Raw genomic sequence first — 16,186 nt, 5'->3', positions numbered from 1 at the left:
TCTCGCTGTGTAGATAAATATTATAAATTATTACAGCGAAAAACATAGGCTAATGTCAATGTAATCATTTGCATAATTGTACTATATGAAATATAGCAATATGAAAGCGATGTTGGAACAGCTACTACGAGTATATGTATCCCAAATTAAATGTACATGTAGTTACAGACACATAACTTGATTTAATTAGATTTATGATTAATAGTATCTTTGAAAAAGTATCCATACATCAGCACTACAAGTTTAGAGCATATATGATGTGCTCATGCATGTAGAACTCCGGGCCTCGAGGGCACAAAACAGGCCACATGTTATGGATATCACTACTTCAGCACAGCTGGCTCAATGACTGACTCACTAATAACAAGCAAACAATTAATGCAGCAGTGGTGAAGTAGGGATATCCATAAAATGTGGCCTGTTTGCGGTCATGGAGGAATGGAGTTTGACATGCATGTAAAAACATTACTACATATTACTGTTACATTAATAAGTGTATTACAATGTAAGTTGTCAGTGTTTAGAGATTTCGCAATATTAATGAGTACACTTAATTTGCTAATTTATACTCTTACCTGCCAATGAGCCATAGAGCTTAGGGAATGATGCAATAACGCCTTCCAAGAGGATATCATTCTCTCTGTGTGTAAAACGTGGGTTGCGTATCCGCTCAACCCGATGCATGGAGGTTGTGGGCTCCGCATCATCATCATCATCATATCGTCATCTGCCTCTATGCTTGGATGCTGGACACTGTCCCTCTCCCTCTGTCTACTCCTCCTACCCTCCCCCACATGCACTCCCACACCTGCACAGCCAGTGCGGGACGTAGCTGCACTGCCAGCGCGGGACATACCTGCACTGCCAGTGCGGGACGTAGCTGCACTGCCAGCGCGGGACGTACCTGCACTGCCAGCGCGGGACGTAGCTGCACTGCCAGCGCAGGATGTAGCTGCACTGCCAGCGCGGGATGTAGCAGCACGTGACACTCCTCTCACACGCTCCTCAACTCCTCCAGCCCCCGCCGCCACCACTCCTCCACCTCCTCCACCACTCCTCCAGCCTCCTCCAGTCCACCACTCCCACGCTCCTCCACGCCACCACCCCCACGTCTACTCTTCCTCTCAAAGACACACAGGCAGACAGGCACACAGGCACAATACAACACAACACAACACAATAACTAATCACTTTCACACTAACAAGACAATAAAGTATGAAACAAATGTGAACAACAAAAGACAACTCACTCAGAAATCAGAAACAAGTAACTCACAAATCTCTCCTAATACCACAAAGTCCAGTCTATCTTACACTCACTCCCAACAGCACCGACATAAAAGTAATAAAATGGGCGGCTTATATAGGGTGTATTAGAAATGTTCCCGCCAAAGTGTAATTATAAATTCGCACATGTGCTTCCCTCATTTAATCAGTCCCTCAGTTCACCAGATCAACTGTTCAGCACTTAACCCCTACAGTCCCATAGCTATGCTGTGAACTATAACATATCTAAAAGAAGTACAAACATATTTATAGTGAAGTGGTTGAGTCTTTACATAGACTGTCACACAAATACAACGTGGGAACAAACGGACATACACGAACATTACGGGACACAATAATAATACATTAATTAATTTAACGTATATTATCAACAATAATATATGGATTGCAATCACATTGCACGTGAGCAGAGCATCTCATCAACGGAAGCAGGTTGACTTCAGCCTCGTGGAGCTCCTAGTTCACGAGATACAGGCCCCGTTATGTGGTGCCGGTATCTCCGGCAATTGTAAAGCTCCCGCGTCACGTGACCGGGACATTTAAATTATGTAGGGGATACCGGCACCCCATAACGTGGCATATATCTCCTGAAATAGGGGGTCCCCAGACCTGAAACCAATGCGGTTCAGCTCAGGAGAGCCCCTGCTCATGTATACTACTATTAAAACGTATATTTGTACATTACGATCGCCTGTAAGAGCCGTGCATTGAGACGCAGCGTTTCCATGCAGTTCTTACAGGCTGCTTTGTTTATAATAGTTATCGTGCTAAATAACTTTTAGCACGATATCAGGGGGGGAAAAGGTGATCGTGCACTATGGAACTTTTGGCCAAGCCAGACCGAAAATGCGCCGAGCAGCCTTTGTGAATAGCGCTTATGGCTTCAGCCTTTTGCGGCCGAGCGATAGAACCCATTTTAGCGCTAGTTAACGTAGCTTAGTGAATCGGCCCCAATGTCTTGTATATAATATATAACCCTGTTCACTTAATGTAACTATACACTGTATTTGTAACCATGTATTTGTCATCATAACTCTATGCCCAGGACATACTTGAAAATGAGAAGTAACTCTCAAAGTATTACTTCCTGGTAAAACATTTTATAAATAAATAAAATCAGGGCCAGGTACTTTATTTACTTTAATTTTATCAAGCTACCTATGCACTTCTACCTCAGTTAACCAATTGTTCGTTAATTTAGAGGTTGTGGCTTCCCCCTGTGGTACTATTTTTACAATTGATTAAGGCAAATTTAAGTCATTTCTGCATTGACAAATGACCCATCGGATTAACACAGCAGGGGTCCCTGGCAGACCTATTCAGTTTGAATGGGACTGCCAGGGACCTCCGGTGTTAATCTGATGGGCCATGAGTCAATGCAGAAATGCCTTAAACTTGCCTTAAACTAGACCCAGCATGTACCCAGGTCTTTTTGGCGATTGCCACTGGTTTGTGTAAGAATAACCGTCGGCACTACAGTAGAAGCGGATTGAAGATATATATTGCGTCAGCTTGGGGTAGATATTACTCATTTGAGGTACCTTGTGTAGCGGATCGTGCTATAACGGGGTTGAGCTGTACTGCAATTAATGTGGCAGAGCTAAAGTGTTATAAAGTTTTATTCTCGTTTTTTTGTTGTTCCATATACATTTTGTGATTTTTGTCTGTAATTTGTGTATATCCCTAGCCCTGTCCTGCACTGGTAATGTGTGGAATAGGTACAAGATTCTTGGTAGTAGGTTCATTTTAATAGTGTTTACTCTTCCTATTCAGGATATATGATGTCTAGACCATTCCTCTAACACTTTTTTCAAAGGTTTTATCATTGCTGGTTAGTTTACCTCATATATGGTGTCCTGTGTATTGGTTAACCCCATTCCAAAGTACTTTATGGCCTGGGTCTTCCATTTGAAGCCAAAGTTTAGTTTTATAAACTTCCTGTGGGAGGTTTATATTTAAGGCTTCGGTTTTGTCATTATTTATTTTAAACCCTTATAATTTTTGGAACTCCGATAGATTATTGAATAGGTTTGGCAGACAGGTTAGGGGTCTTGATATCGTTAATAATATATCATCGGCAAACAGTGACAGCTTGTATACTTTTTGTTTTACCTCTATCTCCCTGATATCTGCGTTTAATCTGATTTGAGCTGCTAAAGGTTCTATTGCTAGGGCGAAAAGCAGAGGTGACAGAGGGCAACATTGTCTTGTGCCGTTTCTGATAGGTATCTTATCTGCCTACATATTGAGGTAGCATACTTTAGCTGTAGGTTCCCCGTATAGCGAGGCTATAGCTCTCATAAATTTACCTCTCACGCCAAAAACCCTAAGTGTCTCAAACATATATCACCAATCGATGCGATCAAAAGCTTTGTCTGGGTCCAGAGACAGTAACATTGAAGGCAGGTTATTCTGCTTAGCTTTTTGAATCAAGTTGATTGTTTTTTTTTGTGTTATCCGCTGCCTGCCGACCTCGTATAAACCCTGCCTGATCTGCATCTATCAGTTGCGGGAGATACCTATTCAATCTAGTAGCTAGTATTTTGGGGGAAAAATTGAGGTCGTTGTTAATTAGGGATATTGGTCTATAACTTTTGCATTGTGTGGGGTCTTTGCCCTCTTTGGGCCTCATTCAGAGAAGGTTCATTAAAAAAATCACCGGACCATTTAAATCACCCTTTTTATGAGTGTTGCTATCACGGTATTCAGAAAGCCTTGATTACCTGTCATAGCAAAATTCACAAAACGGGTGATAAGCCGATGATCTGATGAATGACCCTCTGAAAAGGCCTTACCCGGCGAGTTGTATCTGCTGCAGAGAGAGCTGCTCTGAGAGAGCGTCTCTCCCTGTGCAAATATCGCCTGAAATGTATGCGTATAAATTTTAATTTTGTTAATAGTTTAGATGAGCAGGGGGTCTCCTGAGCTGAACCGCATTGGTTTCAGCCTCAGGGACCCCCTACTTCCCGAGATACAGGCCCCGTTATGGGGTGCCGGTATCTCCTATGCATTTTATTCACATGGTCATGTGACGCAGACATTTAAATGCATAACGGGGCCTCTATCTCGGGAAGTAGGGGGTCCCTGAGGCTATCCGCTATGGTAATTAAGTTTACTGTAAATGCATTTTTATTGCACAGGATTCATGCCAGGGGTCTCAGGTGCTAATATTAATGGATATCAGCTCCAGAGATTCCCGGCATCAATCCTATGCAGGAAAAATGCATTTTTTTTCTAAGTCCCATCTCGCCGCTTCTCTGCAGGTTTCCAACACCTTTAAGCCAACTTTTTCTGGCGTGAGAATTTTGTGATAAAATCACCATTCTAGAGCGGTGATAGGCGTTCATAGCCAAATCACTGCTACTAGAATTGCACGAGTTTATGAACATGCCGAAAAGTGGTGATAAGTGGCTTATCACCGCTGCCTCTGTGATTTTTTTTATGACCAATTTTTTTTGAGCAATTCAGTCTTTTATCACCCACTTATCACTGCTTACTGAATAGCAGTAGGCATTTTGGGTGATAAGTGCTTGATAAGTGGCTTATGAACGCTTTCTGAATGAGGCCCTTTATGTATTAATATTATTTTGGATTCAAGCATTGTTTGTGGAAACTTTTCTCCCTCCAGAGCTTTGTTAAATATCTTTACTAGATGAGGTACTAGTATGTGAGCTAATTTTTTATAATACATATTGGACAGGCCGTCTGGGCCTGGGGCCTTGGCATTTTTCAGCCCTTTTATTGGTTCTAAAACTTATTTCAATGTTATTTATTGTGATAGTGTTTTTATGTCTTGTGACTTAAGACTAGGTAAATTCATCATTCATTTTTTTGAGACATGCTCTCTGTTTTTTACTTTGTTTTTTGTTTCAGGTTTACATCTATCCTGTTTTTCATTTAAGGCTATATTGAAGTCTCTTGCTAAGATTATGTGACCTACAGATGCAGTGGCCGTTATTGAAACACTTCACGTGGTGTACAGTATACTTCGGAATACCCATGTAATGGCGCGGGATTTCTTCCAACTGTACCACCTTAAGACGCGAGTGCAGAAAATGGCATTTTAGTGTTCTGGCTTTTAAACACCTGAAATTGACACAGTAGCTCAGTAGCACAGTACTGTACACATTACAATTAATTTCAGTGCATTTAATTGCACACAAACCATGAAATTCAAACAAAGCAACCACGATAAACACGTGTGGCTGGGGCGATTGACCACGTTAATGCCTCGTGGAGTACAGCAGCGCACACGAAAACGGCGCCGTGATTTGTTCGAATAACGGCCGCTGCATCTGTAGATATTTTTGACCTATTAATTGAAACAATTTTGTAAAGAATGTTCTCTTGTTTTCATTTGGTGCGTAGGCATTGACCAGAGTTATCTGTGTATCTTCTACATACCCGGTTAGTATTAGGTACCGTCCCTCAGGGTCCCTTCTTATGCTATCTACCTTAAATGGAGAGTTCCTTGCTAATAGTATGGCCACCCCTCTTTTTTTTGCAGAGTCTGTGAATACCTGGGGGTAGTGCTTGTCCCAAAATGTTGGTGTAGAGCTAACAGTGAAGTGCGTTTCCTGTAGGAACATTATGTCCCCTAATAACCTTATATATTATGCCATTGCTATCTTTCTTTTTACCAAATTATTCAGTCCCTTGGTGCTGTGTTAATATTATTAATTTCAGTGTCATATTAATTTCATATATATTATTTTATTAATTTCAGTGTCATTTATATTTACCTGTTTTTGAGTCATTATCTCTGTGGGTTTGTTCTTTCCTCGACTGGAGGGCATTCTTACACGCACGTATTGTTGCAATCAAAACATTTTAACATTAAAGAAAAAACAACATATAGAGAATAATCCAGGTGACTAACAGCCTGGATTTGTTTGTTCACTTTTTGGAAACCGTTGTCCTCTGCGATCGCGCAGTAGCGCTAATCTCACACTCACATCTCTGAGTGTGTAAGGAGCGTTCGGCTGTCTCAGGCAGCGGGTCTGCCTAAAGAAAAGAAAAACAACTTTAAATTTTTAACATTTCTAGTATCTCTTTCCCCCCCCCCAATACTGTATATAAGGCACTGTGATCAATTTAAATTGAAAAAAAAAACACACAATTCAACAGACAAACCATACATATGAAGTAATTTAACTGAAACTTTTTTTTGCTTATAGTAAATTCTTAATTTTTGCTTACTAAACTCCGTTTACGTAGTACGACCTACTCTAATGTTGCTTCTCGAATATTGTGTTTATTCTAGTCTGCAGACTATCCACTAATCTAGGAAGGTTCAAGCGTAATACTTCCTAATACTGCTTAACTTTATCTGGTTCTGTTATTATACATTATAGATTAGACCCCCCCCCCCCTGCTTGTAGGTACTCTAAAGCTGCTCTTAATTATACTGGGAATTCTAACCTTCACGTTACCCACTAGTTTATGGGGATTTCAAAGCATAACATTGTTTATCCTTATCTAGGTTCGTTAAGCTGATAATCATCACAGTCTTTTGTTTTTTGGCATGGTTATTTACATCGGATTTTCTTTTTTGTCTGTTGCAGCAGGTTTTGCACAGACTTAGGAATTCTGGGTCTCTCTTTTCTTTTCTCTATATGGCGTGGTTCACCTGCCTACTTCTTTCCACATGGGTCTGACGAGTGGTTGTCTGCGTCCTTCCAGGATCATGGATTCTGATAGTTTCAACCCCAGTCTTTCTAGGAAGTCTGCTCCCTCTTTTGGAACCCTCATGTGAGCTTGGGTACCATTTCTGGTGGCCATAAGATGGAATGGAAATCCCCACTTATAGCGTATTTCATTGTCTCTCAAAAATTTAGTAATATGTTTCAGGGCCATCCTTTTCATCAGTGTTGATGGTGCAAGGTCGTTTTACACATCTATCAAAACGTCTCCCCATTTAAGTCCTTCTTTTTTCCGTGCCAGGGCTAGGATCGCTTCTTTAGATTTAAAATAATGAAACCTCACCACTACGTCTCTTGCTCTGTCTCCGGCTTGTGGTCTCAGTCTAACCGCTCTATGAGCTCTATCAAGGTTCAGTGCTGATGTGGGCATCTTGGTAATAGCCACTCAGTCGTTGCTTTTTCTAGATCCGTGACCGTCTCCGGTATGTTTTTGAACCTGAGGTTATTTCTTCTTTCCCTGTTTTCTTGATCCTCCTGTTTTTCCTCCAGTTCAGGTATTTTGGATCTTAGGGCCAGGATCTCTGTGTCCATAGTCGTCTGATTATTAATGACTTCATCCACTTTATGTTCCAATGTGTCTGTGCGCTCTCCTATGGAGCTGACCTCTGATCTGATATCTTTAAGTGCAATTTGCAGTTGTTGGTGGAGCAGGGTCTTTAAGTTTGCGTGTAGGTTCTCAATGTCTTTTTTAGTTGATAATTGTGAGCATATCTCATGCTCAGATTCTGTGTCTGACTGTGCGGGAGATGTCGCCCTACTTTCTGACCAGCCCGATTTGTTTCTCTGCCTTATCTTAAAGAAATCCTGCTGAGTCAGCTTTTTCGGAGCCATCTTGAAGAATTCCAGATCTAACTCCTCTGATCTATGCCTTGTCTGTTTTTCTTATATTGTTAAAATCTTTGTCATTGTGGACTATGTCACGTGTGCACCTCTGAGCTTCTCTGCCCTATGGCAGTATGTTTCCTGCAGCAGCTCAGAGCAAGATGGCTGCCCCTCATCTCCTGCTTTTGGCTTTATTTTTAATGGTGCAAGTCCCCTTTACTGGGGATGTGTTTTTCACTGTTTGTCACTGGTGGTATGTGTAGATTCAGGGCACCACTGAAGTTGAAACCCCCCAGAGTAATAAGACTTGCTTGACCGTGAAGCCTTCAGAACCTCCCTCCTTACAGAACGAGGGGAGCATGTGCCTTTAACTAGTGGCTGCTCGCTCCACTTCTGCCCCCCCTCCTCCAGTGCAGATTCTGTTAGCCGGTCTGCCTCTCCAGGTCTCGCGCATCCCAGCCGCAAGCAGCGATGAGGTAGGGCTGTGATCCCTGGCAGCGCACACGCTCTGATGGCCGCCCCTCCTCTCTCCACCCCCGAGCTGCCGGCATCCCTCCTGTTGCAGCCTCTTGCTCCCGCCACTCACCTGCACACAGGGACTCTGTTCAGTTCCCCCCAACTCAGTGGAGGTCTTGATCGCCTTGCTTTAGTGGGAGAAAGGCTCCGGCTGCACTCCGCAGCGTACCTGGACAAAATGGCTGCCACGACCTGCCTCCCATTCACTCCTTCTCCTCACAGGTCAGCTACCCAATCCAGGCAAGTCCCAGCAGGCTGGATAGAGAGACCGCAGATGGTCCTTGTTGTCTGCGTTGGACCGCAAGCAGCCGTGTAAAGCTGGGAAAGAGGGCGCCGATAGGATGTAGGGATCAGTGAGCGACCGCGTGGGCCCACATATATACACAGCCTATGGGTTTTTTTAAGCCCGCTTGGCAGCCATTTTAGCAATATGGCAGTGCTTGCAGGGTCCAGGTTTAATGCTTGTGGGCTTCAGTCTGTCTTATTTGGCGATAAAGCAGACCCCACTGTGCATTGGGAGTGTTTTCCCCCATCTAATTCTACCTTTGCAGTGGTATATATTTATTTTTATGCTCATTAATCTCGCTTTTCCTGAATCTCTGGGACAGAGCTCTCCTGCCACATGTCCTCTCTGCCTGGTGTCTTAGCCACACCCCCCCCCATAATTTTTTTTAATGATGGTGATGGATATTGCACAATCCCTTACTATTATTCTCATCTGTAACATGCAATTCCTCATACTATTTGTTTCGCTGCATTCATACTTTACATGGCCTCTTCCTCTGATATTGCTGTGTTGAAGTCTTGTTACTAAGCCTACCCTCCTCAATTCTTTTTTCTAGTTTATGTGTTAAATGTTTTCTTTGGAAAAAAAAATTGTTCTTTAATTTTTCAAAAAACTAAGTTTAAAAAAATATATAGTTAAATAGTTTTATAAACGTTTTTTACATTTTTATTGTAGACTACTGTAATCATGTTTTTCTACTTCAAGGTTGTGTTAATTGCCTTTTCTTCATATTAATCAGTAATATTTCAAATTGCATTTACATTTATTACGTTCATCAATCATAGACATATTTAATCATTCTACTAGTTCTTGTTAAATTAATCATGTTTCTCTAGTCGCTGGTTGGTAGATGTACTAAAGTAGTGGACGGTTGTGTAATAGACAGCAACAGTATTAAACAGTATTAAAATAAGAATAAATTATAGAACTATAGTTGATACTAGTAAACTGTGGTAGAACACACACAGTCAGAAAAATCTTCAAAGTCAGTATCTCAGACTCAGGGTAGAGAAACTGCAGAGGATTGGTTGACAGCTCGAACACAGAAAAAGCATTCACAGCTCACCGGCTGTTGGCAACAATAAAAAAATGTTTATTAAACTACATGATTAAAAACAAAAGACATACTGGGGACAAAACCAAGGGGTTCTCCTCCCACGCGTTTCACGCTTTCAGTGCTTTCTCAAGGAGTATATTGGAGAGGGTACATAGATTGATTTATAAAGCCCCTCCTTTTGGCAAACACAACTGATAACAATTAGGTATAATCATCAGTTAATAATGTGTGCAAAGAAAACACCTTCCGACTGGTAATTTGTGTGATAACTTGAACAATAGTATGACATGTGTAATAAAGTATCACATATAATGATGTGCAAAACCAAACTATTATAACCACAACTGGTTTTTTTTCAGATTACCTTAACTGATGGGTGCTTGCAGGACCCCCTGAACCGGCCTAGTTCCCAAGATATTTGTAGCTTTTTTGTGTTGTTTAAGACCAAAAAAACTACTTATATATCCATGGGGTGATGCAACATCAGCTCCTGATTGCTAAAAACAAAGGCTAATGTGAAAATGCTAAAACATTTTAAACAATACTCCATACTTGTTTTATTTATTTTTTTAAAAAGTAAGAAAAGGTGACAAGCAATTTAAATGAGTCAATGCTATGAGTTCGCCTATAAATCTATATTGTTTCTATCCAGTAAACATCAAGTGAGAAAATCAAAACCACAAACAGTTTTTCTTTCAAGGACTTTTAAGGCAGCGGTGCATAAAATGGGGGGAGCCCCCCAGTGGGGGAGGGGTCACGGGGTTTTTTGGGGGGGACTTTGGCACTTGCAGAGGCCCCGCACTCTTCCCCGAGGCATTAAAATTAAATGCAGGGGGATCGCGTGAGGCCTCTGCAACAAACTTACCGGCGTTCATACGTGTTGGTGTGATGCATCGCCATGGCAACGCGGCCATGCAGAGTGATGTCATATGGTGACCAAGCGAGGGGGAGCAGGCAGGGGGGCGCAGCGCCAAAAGTTTGCGCTCCCCTGTTTTCAGGGATCATTGCCTAATCTAAAAAAGGGGGCATGTGAATCAAGTCAAAATCGCTGAATATTTGGGGCAAAAATGTACACCATACAGTATGTATCAAGGCAAAAAATACTATGTTTCAGTGGAATTTTGGTTTGATACATCTAGTAATATTTTTTTCATGACTTTTGACTTGATACAGTACGTAGACCCCAATATTTGTATGGGAGGCTAAAAGGCTTTCCAAACAGAACAATTGTAAGGCCGCCACCCACGGCGCCAGCTTCGGCTCTTACCTCCGCCGCCGGGGCGCGCGGCGTCTGGTCCCGTGGCCTCTCCTCTCTCCCTGCATCTGCTTCTGCACATGCGCGCCGCCGGGGCAGACCCCCGCGTGCGTCGACGGCTTCTGCCTCCCTTCCTGGTGTACTCTCTCCTCCCCTTCCGTCGCGCGCACGCGCGAACGCCACTATGTCCATCTCCACTGCCGCCAATGTACTTGTTCCTCCAACACCTGCCCTGCATCCTGCCTCAGCCTATCAGCGCTCTACCTTCATCTGACATCACCGCTGGTGGTTCTCATTGGCTCCTATCAGTATATAGTGCTACCAGCCCAGAGCTGATTGCTGAGCATAGTCAGTCTCTGGTTGTGCTTGCTACAAGCTACTTCGCAGTCTACTCTTGTATTCCGTTACAGACCCTTGCTTGAATCTGGACTCCCGACCTCTGGCACCCTAGAACCCCGGCTCGCCCTACAGACTACTACCTTCTCCTCGACTTTGGCTTTGGACTTCGACTACTCTTGATCTCTCCGACCCTGACTCTGGCAAGTACCTATACGATTCTACACTCTCCTGCCCGAACCAGGCTATCCACACCACTCTGCTTACTGGACCCGCTCACGCGGCTGTAGGGCGGTGGTTTTCCTGTATCCACACCTTGGTCTCGCGGTCCTGTCCGGTTTGTGGTGAGCACTCCTATAGTCCCGTGATAACAATTCATTCATATACTGTATTATGTGTGAGATGGAATGCCACTCATATTTAAGATGTAGTGAGGAAACATCCAGTCACTAGGTGCAGGATACACAAAATGACCTAATGATGGGCTGCTGTTCGCAAAACTCATATATATGTACCTGTATGCCACTCATCTTAAACACTGCAAGTATTCCGTCTCTTCTGTGCTAACATTAGGGATATTGTAGCTCATATAGTTAAGTTAAACAACATTAAATGACTTGTGTTGTGATTACCAGATAGTTTGCAATCAAACTGTTTGGGAACAATAGCAGTGAAATACATGGAGCAAAATGAATACATATTTTCTGTGGGGGCTGGGGTGAAGTTTACAAACCAGACGAAGGTAAACTACCATCTACCCATGTTAAATTCTCTGGAAGAAAATGCTTTTAATATATTGATAACATTTTGATAGTCATAACAACTTGGTAGACAATGCTCCTCTCAGGTTTCTGTGTTGATACATAATATAAAAAGAAATCTGCTGCTCACTCAGTAGGATCGTTTGCACAACAATTAGTTCAATTACTGCATTATACTGTATATATTTATTTTTACATAGTGGCACAGACGTTTACAGTGAATATCAAGGAATCTCTGAGCATATTGGACCAGTACCTCGAAGATGTATACAGGATCGAAAGTTAAAGTGAGTGTGCCTGAACTGATTTTTCAATTTTGATAACCATGAATTCAGCATTAGTGATTTGAGTAATACAAATGTATACATCTTACAGGGACTTAAAATGAGTATCGATACAGTACATTCAAAGTGATTCTCTGTTAAATAAACAGCAGCTCTAGTCTTATTTTTTTTTTTAATATAAATCACTTCAAATATTTATTGAAATAATTAGATTTATTTAAAAGTTGTGGATAGGAAGGGTAAATAAGCACACCATATTTTAGCGATATATCTGTATTTTTGTCTTTATTGTGTGATAATTAGTTGCTCATTATTAGTTATTTCTAGTTGCAAAAGAGCTGACTATTCTAATTCTAATTCCGTTGGCCTATTTCCTAGTCTTTATTGATGTGCTTCAGTGGAATGGAGATGGGAGGCTGACTCAAGGTCAAAATGGGTAATACATTTTGATAGAAGGTACCATGAGTGACCTATAATAAACCGCTGAAAATATTAATAATAATTAGGGGGTTCTGCCTATATGCATGACTAATATGATGCAAATTGCATAGTAACATATTGAGTCATTTTGATTATTTTCATACATTTTTTTGTAACCGTCTTTCCATCCTGCTGTTATCTCTGGATTTGTGGTAGTATAGAAATAAAGTTATAAACCGAGAGCCTATCCAGAAAGAAGCTACTGTACTGTACTTGGATTTTTATCATCAAGATTTTAGTCACATTACAGTGGATTGACTTGGCTATGCCTCTACAGGAACATAGTATGCATTTTTTGAAAGCTTTCTTCTTTGACATTTTGGAACATTTCCTTGTATGTAATATACTGTAGCTTGGCTCACAGTAAACATGGGAGAAAGGCAACTTTTTAAGGAAATTTGAACCTCTATTTTAAACCCTTATGGGGAAATGTTATGTAATGCTTAAATGTGTATAGGAACTGAAGGAGCTAATTGCTACCCTCATGTTTCCACATATTATATTTGTAGGGTGGCATTTGCCAAAATGTATGGCATTTTTTTATGACCTGGATGTACAAGTACTGTAGTGATTAAGTTTCATTATTTTTTTCTGCCTGGAGGCTTTTTATTTAATAAGGTTCGATGTCACCTATCACAACTTAATTCGCCCAAAACTACCATTCTAGTCAATAGCTGTTTTCAGTCGATTGGGGTCAACTGCTCTGACATTGAACAACACGCTTAGTAACAGCTTGACCTCTAATGCACTGTAAAACAATGCTCAGCCTATAGTATTGAAAAACAAGAATATAACATAAAGTGGCACCTATAACATTTCCTTGCCTAGCAATGAAAACATCAGAAGTATTACATTTACCACTACAACAATTAAAAAAAAAAGGCAAAATCTGTTTTGGTATTTACCGTATGTTGACAATTGTAAGTCCTCCCAATTTGTGCATCATTTACCTTTATGAGTACAAGAAAATGGGTGTAAAATAAAACTTCAGATGCAGCCAAATCTACACAAAGGCTCTATAATGAACAACTCGACTCAGTGTTACTGCCTGCTTGGCAGCACAGGTCTAATAACCAGATGGTGGCTCATACATTTCTTGTGTCAGTTGACCGGCTGCCAACACATTTTTAATTTTACATTTTTTATCCCCCAAGCAATTTCAACATGGGTTTCCTGGAATAGTCTTTGATTCTATGTTAAATAAAGATGATTTATAATATTGCTCGCCACAAAATGTATATATTTGCACCTTTAAAATGAAACATGCCATTGATTAATTGTCTGCCTGGACAAAAATTAAGCATTTTCTAATGGTATTTGTAAACTAGTTATTATTACAGTTATCATAATGATAATTCAGCTACGTGGTTCAAGTATTTAACTTGTTTAATCAGTGGAATTTTTAACACTCGTGTGAATTTAGCTTTTGTATATGTCCTTGTAAAAGGGAGGCTTCCCCTGTCAGATGGTGATGCAGGGCCAACCTTTTTACAGAGCCTGTGATAGCACTGCGGAAGGTAAGTCCAAAGCAGGCTAGCATAATTGGCTTCCTCAGCTGGCTCGTTAGGGTTATAAAAGCCTAAGGAGCTCACTGCAAGTAGCCCTCTGATCCAGGAAGTAACTGCACCTGGACTGCACAAGACAGGCCGCTCTGCATGGCCTTTATGAACCCTATCCCAGCAAGAAAGAAGCAGTGGGGTCCAAAGGTAAATCTGGCCTATGACTTATTTATGTGTTATCATTGGAAACCGACTTAGCTTCCCAACCACTAGCTCAGGGGTGTGCAAACTGGGGGGCGGAGTGCTTATAGAGCCCTGCACTCTTCCCCAAAGCATTTAAATTAAATGCTGGAGGATCGCGCAAGGTCTCTGTACGTTTCCTTATCTGATCTCCGGCGGCTTCTGGCGACGCGCCACCATGACAACACGGTACCAAATGACGCCGTAGGGTCACATGTTGTAACATTGCCATGGCAATGCAACGTCACGATGTCAGAAATGCCGGTGACAAGGTAAAGGGGCAGGGGGTGCGAGCAAGGGGGAGAGTAGGCAGCGGGGTGCAAACTAAAAAGTTTGCGCACCCCTGCTCTTGATAGACAAAACGCTTTTGTAGTCAGCGCTGTTTATTTTCTCAAAGTTATGACCAACAAAAGCCTCTATGATTTTCCCCTACAAACTGTCTCCTGCTTTAAAATTTCTGCATGCTTCTCCTACAGTTCTAAAAATCTTGCAATTTGTACATGTAAAATTGTTTGCTTGCTTTAACTAAAATAGTCAAAATTGTACCTATCCCTCATCAGTAAGTTCCTTTTTAAAATAGTATATTTTTACTATAAAGTTTTAACACTATTTGGCAGGACAGTAAATAGCAGGATAAATGATCTTGTTGTCGTCATTTTAACTTTGGACTTCACGAGACCTACTGTATGTGCTGTAACAGACCTCTAACATATACGCATAATGTACGCAAGCTGTCCTCATCCTTGCCTCAGCGCCACAGGAGTTTTTTTTCAATCTCTAGTAAATATGATAAGCTGAGTCTTGGGATGGGGTTTGATTCCACTATCTGCTGGGTTCTGTCTTGATCTCTGTGCTTGTGAGTAGTTCCCACAAACAAACAAATATTCTCTCTCTCATTTTTATTTACTGTATAAGCCATTCCGCCTTTTATCTTAATTTCCAAAGAAACTGAAATAGCCAAAAGATTAAAGCAGCAAAATATTCAAAATCTCATGTGTTTTGAAAATAAATCAGTTGTGTACTATTAGATAATACTTGCTGGATTTTTTTTATGTTTTACCCCCACTATTTATTACTTTTTTTTTAACTGAGTTTTAATGTATTAAACTTGCATTCATAATCATGTGTTTTTTTTTTTATCTGTTTAAAGTTAGCAGGTCTGTGGAAGACATTTACATTATTATAGCAGAAATCACCTCCCCCCCCCCTACACATTTTTGTTTATTTTCAATACCTAATTTTCTTTACAGGATTGGAACCAGTGGTCCCCCGGAGTTGAAACACTACTGTATTTTCAATTCCAAGCATCTTCCATTTCCCAAGATTGGTAGCTGTGAAGTTATCGGCGTTTCATTCTAGGGGAAACAAAATGGTAGCCAACTCTCAGGCCAATGGAAGCTGCCACTTCATCGTTGTGGCTTGTTATTGGAAAGCTATTCAAAACCCCTTTGAAAACCTGGAAGTAATACCAGTAACTTCCCCAGTGAGTACTGTATCTTGGGAACCAGAGGGTCACCGAAGCTAAAAAATAAATAAAAAATCAGCTTCATAGGACCCCTTATTCTAGCCTATAAAATTAGATTAGTAGGCAAGATTGCTACTTTAATTGTTTTGTGTTATACCTTTGTTGTACCCTTTCATTAAAAACTTTACCTCCTCTA

At 41.1% G+C, this 16,186-nt stretch overlaps 1 protein-coding gene and 2 long non-coding RNA genes across 7 annotated transcripts in view; 1 reads left to right on the top strand and 2 right to left on the bottom strand.

The window, feature by feature from the left end:
* The window catches only part of LOC142486932 (uncharacterized), a 26,226-nt gene extending 17,257 nt beyond the window's left edge, over positions 1-8,969 (bottom strand). Inside the window, exons 1-2 of the long non-coding RNA XR_012799088.1 lie at positions 6,824-8,969; positions 6,030-6,291 (exon numbers count right to left, since the gene is read on the bottom strand). This is a non-coding gene — a long non-coding RNA (uncharacterized LOC142486932). The remainder of the gene's footprint in view (positions 1-6,029; positions 6,292-6,823) is intronic.
* DOK6 (docking protein 6) overlaps positions 1-16,186 on the bottom strand; it is a 521,007-nt gene that overhangs the window by 179,857 nt on the left and 324,964 nt on the right. The window lies entirely within an intron of this gene.
* LOC142486931 (uncharacterized) lies at positions 7,938-16,186 on the top strand. 5 transcript variants are annotated; one of them, XR_012799087.1, is made up of 5 exons: positions 8,294-8,567; positions 11,336-11,464; positions 12,223-12,309; positions 14,234-14,303; positions 15,776-16,186. It is a non-coding gene; the product is annotated as an uncharacterized LOC142486931 (long non-coding RNA). The 5 variants fall into 5 exon arrangements; XR_012799084.1 differs by lacking the exons at positions 8,294-8,567; positions 14,234-14,303 and adding an exon at positions 7,938-8,287; XR_012799086.1 differs by lacking the exon at positions 14,234-14,303 and having other exon boundaries at positions 8,294-8,549.

This window comes from Ascaphus truei, chromosome 2, assembly GCF_040206685.1.
Source record: "Ascaphus truei isolate aAscTru1 chromosome 2, aAscTru1.hap1, whole genome shotgun sequence".
Classification (NCBI taxonomy): domain Eukaryota; kingdom Metazoa; phylum Chordata; class Amphibia; order Anura; family Ascaphidae; genus Ascaphus; species Ascaphus truei.
The sequence above is the reverse complement of the archived record's forward strand: the minus strand, read 5'-3'. Positions and strand labels throughout refer to the sequence as shown.